Genomic DNA, 9487 nt, shown 5'->3' with positions numbered 1-9487 from the left:
AGGAAACTAATATATACCATCACTTTTTTTTGTTATTTAGTTTTTCATAATCATAAACTTAACTCTGCAATCCAGCAGGCATGGGAGGGAACAAGGAAAACATGGAACCCAAAGGGAACTGCAGCGAGAGCACAAAGATTCTAGGATATTGTGAGCAAATGGGGTGGAGGGGTGCACTCCTGAGCTACAGAAGGAATGGTCTGGTGGTTAAGATAAAACACAAGTCAAACTTATTCAAGTTGTCCACAGTCAGCAATGGTGATCTTGCTGGTCTTGCTATTCCTGGACCCAAAGTGCTCCATGACCTCCACAATATTCATGCCTTCTTTCACTTTGCCAAAGACATGCTTGCCATCCAACCACTCAGTCTTGGCAGTGCAGATGAAAACCTGGGAACCATTTGTGTTGGGTCCAGCATTTGCCATGGACAAGATGTCAGGACCAGGACCTGTATGCTTTAGGATGAAGTTCTCATCTTCAAATTTCTCCCCATAGATGGACTTGTGCCATTATGGCATGTGAAGTCACCACCCTGACACATAAACCCTGGAATAATTCTGTGAAAGCAGGAACCCTTATAACCAAATCCTTTCTCTCCAATGCTCAGAGCATGAAAATTTTCTGCTGTTTTTGGAAACTTGTCTGCAAACAGCTCGAAGGAGACGCGGCCCAAGGGCTCGTCGACGACGGCAATGTCAAAGAACATGGTGGGGTTGACCATGGCTGGTAGTATAGGGTTTTCCTCAGTGGCGGCATCTGCAAAGCACACCATCACATTTTTGATAGTTACTTTTCAATTCCAAACACAGCATGTACACACACCGTTTCCTGTACCTTCTTGTAGGCCTAAATATTATACGTACTTCCGAAGTCAGTTTTCATTTGAAGAATTTACTGAACTCTGGGTTTCTTCATTTCTATCCTAATACACTGTGTTTACAACTTCTGTTATACTACTTGTCATATGTATTTTAATTGTTGATTTTCTCTTTCTCCCAAGACTGTTGAGCTCCCAAGACTAGAGGCCAGAGACTTTTCTTTATTCACAACACCTAGCCCATGAATGAATTAAATGAAATGATAAATAAATGACAGTAGAAAGCTCTAAATACTTTCAATTTAGAAGGTACATATTCTGTGTATGAGTTTGTGCATGTGTATGTACTTGGGTGTGTGTGTTTTAGGGAACAGATATTCTGAGAAATGTTTAAATTTGTTTAGTCCTCTAATTCTGATCATCTGCCTCAACCTCCTACCCATCTGGCTGGCAATTCAATCCCTATTATTACTAGAGTTGTGTATACAAAAGTTCCAGGTTTACATGGATCTGGTTCCAACACCAAGGTGGTATACCTTACTTTCAAGATAATTAATGTTCAGCCTTCAGTGTTATCAATGATGTGGGGGATGGGGTGGAGTTGGGGGTGGAGGGGGCTGTATACTGGCTTCCTCCAGTGGGGAAAACTCAGAAGCTTCTTGTCACTTCTAGACTTGGGAAGCTATCTTTTATTCACACTAAGCCCTCCTCCTTCAACTTTTTCTTTTTCTTTTTTGAGACGGAGTCTCGCCCTGTCACTCAGGCTGGAGTGCAGTGGCGCGATCTCGGCTCACCGCAAGCTCCACCTCCCGGGTTCATGCCATTCTCCTGCCTCAGCTAATTTTTTGTATTTTTTAGTAGAGACGGGGTTTCACCGTGTTAGCCATGATAGTCTCAATATACTGACCTCGTGATCCACCCGCCTCAACCTCCCAAAGTGCTGGGATTACAGGCATGAGCCACTGCGCCCAGCTCTCCTTCAACATTTCCTTCCATCTGGAAGAGACAAATACAATTCTCCCGTCTAAAAGCCTAGATTTTGCTCTTGAGGCAAGGGAATATACAGGCAGAAGAACAAGGTACAATTAACATCACCACAACAAAATGGTCTGTTCATTTTCTCACCTCAGGAGAGACCCTTTTAAAGACAATCCTCCTCTTGTTTTTTTTTTTTTTTTTTTTCCTCCACAAAAAGCATTTTATTAAAGAGAGAGAGGCAAGTGCCTTTGCATGAAAAAAGGTAGAAGGAACCCCCGTAATGACATGTTGACATTTTTGCCATTCTGACAAGTATGGGGTTCAAATTAAGTCAGACTTAATTTGATTTGGCAAAATAAATAGTGTGACTTTTTATACATTATCTTGATGGTATGAGATTTATATCTAAATGCAAGTCATGACTTTTTCCTCTGTAATATCAATTTTAGTACTTCATAATATAGTATTCTTACCTGGAGCACTTAATTGTTTCCCTATTAGATAGCTATTTTGGGACTATTAGGTCATTTCCAACTTTTTTTCTAGTATAAACAAATTAAAATAAATATCTTTATAGCTAAATCCTTATATAGGTCCTGAATTATTTCACTGTGATATAATTCTGGAAGTGTAATTGATGGTTCAAAAGAATGGGCCAAATTTAAAAGCTTTTGATATGAGTTGTTAGGGTCCACTAGAAAAAATATACTTTCACCACAAGTGGCAAAGAATGCCCTTTTGAAATGTTGACCCTGAATAAATAAAAATGGAACCTGTACTAGTTTGCTAATGCTGTCATAACAAAATATTACAGAATGAGTGGCTTAAACAATAGAAATTTACTTTCTCCTAGTTCTGGAGGATGGAGGTCAAAGATAAAGTGCTGGCATTTTGGGGTTCTTCTGAGGCCTCTCCTCCTTGGCTTGCAGATGGTCGTCCCTCTATGCACTTGTGCTCCTGTTGTCTCTTCTTGTGACACCAGACATATTGAAGTAGGGCCCCATCCTAATGACATCATTTTAATGTAATCACCTCTTTTGAAACATTATCTTCAATTATGGTTACATTTGGAGGTACTGGGAGTTATGACTTCAATATATGAATTTGAGAGTGGGGACCAGGGGTGCACAATTTAGTTCATAGCAGAATCCTAACTGCACAATAAACATGGATGTAATTTTAAAAAGTTGATTTTAAAAAATCACAGTTGCTGCTTTCTGGAAATATAGCTGGCCATAGTCTTTCCTTTCTTTCTCAGTTCATTCTTTCTCTTTCTATGTATAATTTAGATATATTAAAACACACTGTTTTTAGTGTGTGGTTCTATGACTTGTGTAACCATCACCTTCCATTAGGTTTTTGTAATCAAGCTTGCAGGAGGGATGGAAGCCAAAGGTAGTCTAAATTTCAGTTATATTTTTAAATGTTTTATTTTTGAAGGCTGAGATACCTGTAAGCAAGTTAAAGAAACAAAGTAAACTCAGGCAATGATCTAAAAGGCAAAGTAGAAAAAAATAGTTTTTCCCCCTTAATGACCTAGAGTAGGAAATTGACTGCATCATTTAAGTGTTTACATAGCACTCCTTTTATTGACTGTCCCTACCTTTACTGATCTAATCTCCAAAAAGAATCTAACATTCTGGCCTGGTGTGTTGGCTCATGCCTGTAATCCCAGTACTTTGGGAGCCAGAGGCAGGTGGATCACCTGAGGTCAGGAGTTCAAGACCAGCCTGGTCAACACTGTGAAACCCCAACTCTACTAAATATACAAAAATTAGCCAAGAATGGTGGCACATGCCTGTAATTCCAGCTACTCAGGAGGCTGAGGCAGGAGAATGGCTTGAACCCTGGAGGTGGAGATTGCAGTGAGCTGAGATTGCACCACTGCATTTCAGCCTGGGTGTCAGAGTAAGACTCTTGTCTCAAAAAACAAACAAACTGACACAAAAAAACTTAACATTCCAATCATACTGCATGTATCCTGGCTTTCTTAATGTCTCTACAACATTCTTGTATTGTCTCTGATCATCCCTCCACCCTACTATATGTAAGTTGTTTAGACCTGACATTTGCCTCTATGAAGCTTTATTAGTCAATAGAAATGAAAACCCTAATGGATCCCCATTTAGGTGGTATAGGTCAGGGGATCCCACCTCCCAGGCCATGGACCGGTATCGGTTTATGGTCCATTAGGAACTGGGCCGCACAGCAGGAAGTGAGTGTTGGGTGAGCGAGTGAAGCTTCATCTGTATTTACAGCTGCTCCCCATTGCTCACATTACCTCCTGATCTCCGCCTACTGTCACATCAGTGGTGGCATTAGATTCTCATAGGAGCATGAACCCTATTGTGAACTGCACATGTGAGGTATTTAGGTTGTGCACTTCTTATGAGAATCTAATGCCTGATGATCTGAGATGGAGCTGAGGTGGTAATGCTAATGCAGGGGAGTGGCTGCAAATACAGATTAACATTAGCAGGGAGGTTTGACTGCACAGAGACCATAATAAATCACAGACTCATATCAAAACCCTATCAGCAAGTGGCAAGTGACAATTAAGCCATGGCTGGTGGTAGGCTTTATAGTGGCAAGCGAATTGATGTACTTCAATTGTACAGCTACAAGTGGTGGCAGGCTGTCAGAATCTGACACTTATTTTAGTCTGAGCATGGCCTGCCCATTATTTTATTTCCCACTTCCATCCGTGCCTCTTTCCCACGCTATGCACTTGTCTCAGTCACAGTTTTGTTAGCCCACAAGCTAACCCTAGCCAAAATGAGTAAAAAACAAATGTCACTGGAGAGCTTCTTTGTCAAGGGGGACAGACCGACTCATGAGACATCAGAAGACATTAAGACTGCCATCAAAAATAAAGCTGCATTTAAAAGAAAACACCAAGAGTCCTACTTAAATTACAGGTTCATTGCAACAGGTGATTAACATTCTACAAGCCCGCTTTGTATAACATATGGCAACTGGCTATCCAGCAAAGCCATGAAACCTTCAAAACTGCTTCTCCACATGGAGACCTAGCACCTTGTATTAAAAGTCAAGGCTTTGGAGTTTTTCAAAAGTTTTTCAAATGAACACAAAGAGCAGAAGCAATTGGCCAGGCACGGTGGCTCACACACCTGTAATCCCAGCACTTTGGGAGGCTGAGGTGGGTGGGTTGCTTGAGGCCAGGAGTTTGAGACCAGCCTGACCAATATGGCGAAACCCTGTCTCAACTGAAAATACAAAAATTAGCTGGGTGTGGTGGTGTGCACCTGTAGTCCCAGCTACTCGGGAGACTGAGGCATGAGAATCACGTGAACCCAGGAGGCAGAGGTTGCAGTGAGCCAAGATTGTGCCACTGCACTCCAGCCTGGGTGAAAGAGCAAGACCCTGTCTGAAAAACAAACAAACAAAAAACCAGAAGCAATTATTGAAGGCCACCACTTCATCAAATGTATCTGTACTGAGAGCATCATTCTTAGCAGCTAACTGCATTGCTAAAGCTAAGAAGCCCTTTACCGCTGGTGAAGAGTTGTTCCTGCCTGCTGCTAAGGACATTTGTCATGAACTTTTAGGAGAGGCTGGAGTTCAAAAGGTGGCACGTGTTCCTTTTTCGGCTAGTACCATAACTAGACAAACTGATGAAATAGCAGAGGATATTGGGGCACAATTGCTAGAGAGGATTAATGCATCACAATGGTATGCAATCCAGGTTAATGAGTCTACCGATGTTGATAACAAGACAACAATGCTTGTTATTGTGCCGTATCTTTTTCAGGAGGATGTGCAGGGGGATATGTTATGTGCACTTTTGTTGCCAACCAACTCACAGGTGCAGAACTATTCAAGACTTCGAATGATTACATATAGGAAAATGGAATTGGTCATTTTGTGTCAGTATATGCACAGAGTGGCTGACATGACTGGATGACTTTCTGGTTTCACTACTCAGGTCAAAGAGGTCACTTCTGAATGTGAGTCTATGCACTGTGTCATCTATAGAGAAATGCTGGGTAGCTGAAAATCATCACCTAAACTTAACGTTTTGCAGGATGTGATTAAAATTATCAATGACATTAAAGTGCATGCCCTTAACTCACGTCTATTTGTGCAACTCTGTGAGATGTGTATAAGAAATGAGATGCCTTTCTAAAGGTAGATAACTGGCCAGAGTTTTTGAGTTATGAGAGCCACTCCAGCGATTTCTTTTACAAAAACAGTCACCACTGGCAGCACATTTCAGTGACATAGAATGGGTGGCAAAACTTGTTTACTTGTGTGACACATTCAGCCTGCTCAACGAATTCAATCTGTCACTTCAGGGGAGAACAACAACTGTGTTCAAATCAGCAGATAAAGGGGCTGCATTCAAAACCAAACTGGAATTTTGGGGGCGACGAGTGAACATTGGGATTTCTGACATGTTTCAAACATTAGCAGAGATTTTGAAAGAGGCTGAGCCAGGACCTTCTTTCTCCCAGCTGGTACATGATCACCTAGCTCAGCTTTCAAAAGAGTTTCAGCTTTACTTGCCAACCACAAAAAAACCCTGAACTGGGAAGGAATGGATCCACCACCCATTTGTGAATAAGCCAGGAGAATCGACTTTGTCCATACTGGAAGAGGATCAACTGCTTGAGATTGCAGGTGACGGCGACCTTGTATGTTTGAGACAACTTCAAATTTCCATACATTCTGGATTAAAGTCAAGGTGGAATATCCTGAGATTGCCACAAAAGCACTGAAAAGCCTGCTTCCATTTCCAGCATCCTATATTTGTGATGCAGGGTTTTCTGCAGTGACAGCAACCAAAACGAGATTATGGAGTAAATTGGACATAGGCTGAACACACTTTGGGTGTCACCCCCAGATGGGAACCGGCTAGTTGCAGGAAAACAAGCTCAAGACTCCCACTGATTCTATGTTACAGTGAGTTGTATAATTATTATATTTCATTGAATATTATGATGCAATAATAATAGAAATAAAGTGCACAATAAATGTAATGCACTTGAATCATCCTGAAATCACATCCTGGTCTGTGGAAAAATTGTTTTCATGAAATAGGCCTTTGGTGCCAGAAAGGTTGGGCACTGCTGGTAAACTATTATTTAAAAACAATGTAGGCAAAAACTATCTACTAAAATTGTAAATTCCTAAAGTAACAGTTTTCGTAAGTTATGGTCTTTATTCCTTCGGAAGTTCATCTTTTACTGGTTTAAGATTTGGATGACTCTAAAACAGTGGTGCCATCTCCGCTAACAGTAGCGTCTGCCTCCTGCATTCAAGCAATTCTCCTGCTTCAGCCTCCCAAGTAGCTGGGATTACGGCATGCGCCACCACACATGCGGTTTCAATTTGTTGGCCATGCTGGTCTTGAACTCCTGACCTCAAGTGATCTGCCTGCCTCAGCCCCCCACAGTGCTGGGATTACAGGCATGAGCCACTGTGCCCAGCCCACTTTCCCTTTTCTTTATTATCAATAGGCAAATCCTGACATTTGAATTTTTTTTTTTTTGTAATAACATGGTTAATAGCTTTCTCCTGTCCTCTTTCGTTTTTTTTTCCAATGTAATTTATCACTATCTAACATACCACTCTTGTTTATTGTCTGCTTCTTCCCACTAGAATGTAAGCATCATGAGGGCAGAGGTTTTTGTCTGTTGTTGACAGCCATGTTGCCACCACCAGGCATAGGATTCATATAATTGGACAAACTGAGCACTTACTATGTGCCAGGCATGTATACATGTAGAATCTCTTTAATTTTCACTACAACAGAAAGATGTTTTACTATTCCCATTTTAAGATAATAAAACTGATTACATTTTTAAAAAGGTTAAGTAACTTGCCCAAAGTCACATAACTGGATGGTTACAGGGTAAGTGATAGACCAGACGAGTTTACCCTCAAACTTTAGTCCATCTATTTACCTTTGTTACAATATCCCCCTAACTACTTAACCTAAGATTCAACACATTCCATAGTATCATTTCATAGTATTAAAGACCCTCAACCTGTCTTACCTCTTACTGTTTTCTATCTAAAACTGCCTGCTCCTCTCAAACTAACTGGTCCACTCCCTGTCTCTTGAAGCTTATGTTCCCTCTGGATTTTGCTCAAGTAAACTCCATATAAAAATCTTTTTTTTTTCCTTTCCAATTTTTAATTTTAGGTTCAAGGGACACGTGTGGAGGTTTGTTATGTGGGTAGATTGTCTTGGGGGTTTGGTGTATAGATAATTTTGTCACCCAAGTCACCAGCATAATACCTCATAGGTAGTTTTTCAGTCCTCACCCTCCTCCCACCCGCCATCCTTAAAAAAGACCTAATGTTCCCTTCTTTTGTGTCCATATGTACTCAATGTGTAGCTCCCACTTGTAAGTGAGAACTTGTGGTACTTGGTTTTCTGTTCCAGCCTTAATTTGTTTAGGATACTAACTAGTCTTTGGCTCTGAGGTTCAGTGCAACTTCCAATTCTTTCCTAAATCTTTCCTGAATACTTGAGGATACGGTGAGGAATTCCTCTTAACTTCTTCAGTATTTACCATATAGTTTTGGAGGCTTTTGGTCACGTAATGCCTCATATTAACTATGTCCCACCCCATGTATCTTGCTTGGCACACAAAGGCTCAATAAATGGAAGCCGTTGTAATTTTCTTCCATTCCCATCTGAGTGAGGGCACTAAAAGCAGTGACTTAGGGCTATATGATCTCTCTTTCTCTCTGTAAAACGTTCGTCTAACCAACACCTTTAAAAAGCTAACATTCTACTTTTAGGAGGCCGAGGCGGGAGGATCACTAGGTCACGAGTTTGAGACCAGTCCGGCCAACATGTTCACCCTGTCTCTACTAAAAAATACACACATTAGTCAGGCGTGGTGGTGCGTGCCTGTAGTCCCAGCTACTCGGGAGGCTGAGGCAGGAGAATCGCTTGAACCTGGGAGGCAGAGGTTGCAGTAAACCAAAATCGTGCCGTAGCACTCCAGCTTGGGCGAGACTCCGTCTCAAAAAAACAAAAAACAAAACAAAACACAAAAAACAAGCAAAGCTAACATTCTAGGCTAGGCGCGGTGGCTAACGCCTGTAACCCAGCACTTTGGGAGGCCGAGGCAGATGGATCACCTGAAGTCAGGAGTTCCAGACCAGCCTGACCAACATGGTGAAACCCCATCTCTACTAAAATACAAAAATCAGCCGGGCATGGTGGTGGGCGCCTGTAATCTCAGCTACTCAGGAGGCTGAGGCAGGAGAACAGCTTGAACCCAGGAGGCGGAGGCTGCTGAGCCGAGATTGCCCCACTGCACTCCAGCCTTGGCAACAAAAGTGAAACTCATCTCAAAAACAAAAAACAAAAAACAAAAAACTAACATTCTAGTTACAAGAAAGCAACACATGGATGATGTAAATTACACATAAAAACCCATTCACTGAGGTTAAATGAAAATTTTGGAGTATGCCAAGGGGACCTGAAAGGGCCTCCTTCTGAGAGGGCGTCGTGGGAGGGCTTCAAGGATGGCGGGAGGGTGGCAGGGATGTAGCGCCTCGTCTGGTTCGTAATGTCTGAAGCTCTTTGGTTCCCTTGTCTTTCACACCGCCGCCTCGGGCTCGCTTTTGCGCAGGGCCACGTGGCAAAGTTTTAGTTTAACCGCATGTCGGCCCACCGTAAACGGTTAATAACCGCCTTCGTGGACCAGG

General features: G+C 41.9%; 1 pseudogene; it reads right to left on the bottom strand.

Moving 5' to 3' along the window:
- Nucleotides 1-230: 230 nt before the first annotated feature.
- On the bottom strand, nt 231-778 carry LOC105531282 (annotated as a pseudogene).
- Nucleotides 779-9487: the final 8709 nt, after the last annotated feature.

Source organism: Mandrillus leucophaeus, unplaced genomic scaffold (assembly GCF_000951045.1).
Source record: "Mandrillus leucophaeus isolate KB7577 unplaced genomic scaffold, Mleu.le_1.0 Scaffold88, whole genome shotgun sequence".
Classification (NCBI taxonomy): Eukaryota; Metazoa; Chordata; class Mammalia; order Primates; family Cercopithecidae; genus Mandrillus; species Mandrillus leucophaeus.
The sequence above is the reverse complement of the archived record's forward strand: the minus strand, read 5'-3'. Positions and strand labels throughout refer to the sequence as shown.